Below are 1,865 nucleotides of genomic sequence, written 5' to 3'. Positions count from 1 at the left end.
GGAGGGGCCGCTCTGAACCTCACGGCTCCGGGGAAGGTCTCCCCGACTCCAAAAAGACAGAATGTTGGGGGTTGAAAGTCAAATAAAACCACCAAGAGGCACCTGGGCAAGGGCAATCCTCCAGCTGCCCTTCCCTTCTGCACCCGCCCCCCCCCTCTCCCCCCGGCTGCTTTTCTGAACCCAAAGGAGGCATTTGGGGAAGAAAAAGGGAGGGCTGACCTTCCGCACTCACCTCAGGGCAAGTCCCAGCACAGGGAGGTCCCGGCATCCCCGGAGGAGCCGCAGGCGCTGTGGGGCTGCGGGTGGTGACGCCCCGGTGTGGGCTTGTCTTTGGGGGTTGCACGTGGCCTCTTCTTCTGGTGGCAGACGGCCTGCAAACCAGGGACAAAATAACTTGAAATGGCTCAAAAAGGCAGAAAAATAAGATTTTTTGGCCATCGATTTCACGCGGTTTATCAGCCCAGGTAAAGTCTAAACAGCCAAAAAACCTCTAGATTTCCTCTAGAAAATTTCCTCTAGAAATCCATTAGACCCAGCTTCATAGAAACATATGACATAACAACCCCAGTCTATGACATCACAATCCCCGATGACGTCACAACCGCCTCTTTGACGTCACATCCCCACTCTAAGACATCACAACCCGACTCTGTGACATCAGAACCCCATTCTGTGACATCAGAACCCCGTCTATGATCTCACAACCCCACTCTATGACGTCATAACCCCCTCTATGACACAACAAACCCACTCTATAATATCACAACCCCCTCTATGACGTCACAACCCCGTCTATGATCTCACAAACCCACTCCATGACGTCACAACCCCACTCTATGATGTCACAACCCCACTCTATGACGTCACAACCCCACTCTATGACGTCACAACCCCACTCTATGACATCTCAACCCCACTCTATGACATCATAACCACCTCTATGACATCATAACCCTCTCTATGACATCAAAACCCCACTATATGACATCACAACGCTCCTCTATGACATCACAAACCCCCTCTATGACATCACAACCCTTCCTCTATGACATCACATCCCCCTCTGTGACATTGGGCGACGAAACCCCTCGTTTCCTCGTTTTGGGCAAACCCCGCCCAAAAGCATCTCGGGCTTTTGAGGGACAATTTCCATCTCCTGCTGCCTCCAGCCACAGTTTCTGGGCACAAACAAGGGCAGGGGGGGTTTTCTGCCATCAGCCAAGTCAAAGACATCCAAACTTTGCTGGTCCATGGGGGCTGCCCAGCCAAGGAGATGTCCCTTAATTATATCCACTGGCAACTTCTATTATCATCAGAAGGTTGATCAGACTTGGTCCATCGACCCCAGCTCCAGCGTCACCACCCCAACGGGCTCCAGTCTGTGAGACTTGCACAGGCTCAGCTGAGAAAATGATGGCTCCAAAGGAAATGTAGCTCCAGGAGACAGAGCTCCACGGCCTGAGCGCAGCACTAACCAGAAGCTTTACTGACTCAACCGCTGCTTTTCTACCCAAACGCTGCTCATCTCCAGGGAGAGAAAGCTGCTTTAGCCACTTCTCCTCCAAAGCCCTCACAGGGCTAAAGCCACACAGTCAGGAGCACCCCTCTGCACAGAGACACAGCCAGCACAAAGGAAACCCTTTGGGAAATCCATCGGGACACCCATTCCAGCAGAAAAGAGAATCCTTACCAGGCTGGTGGCAAAACTCCCCGCGTCTCTGGGCCAGGGGGACGTCACCAACGCGTCCGCACCTCTGAGGTTTGGGGTCCACCACAAGGCTGGTTTCCGTTCTGTCACATCCTCAGAGCTAAAACTGTCGGCAGGAGCTGCCTCATCCGGGGACTCGGAACCACCCGGGCACCTG

Source organism: Numenius arquata, unplaced genomic scaffold (genome assembly GCF_964106895.1).
Source record: "Numenius arquata unplaced genomic scaffold, bNumArq3.hap1.1 HAP1_SCAFFOLD_67, whole genome shotgun sequence".
In the NCBI taxonomy this organism is placed as follows: domain Eukaryota; kingdom Metazoa; phylum Chordata; class Aves; order Charadriiformes; family Scolopacidae; genus Numenius; species Numenius arquata.
This window is presented reverse-complemented; position numbering follows the sequence as displayed.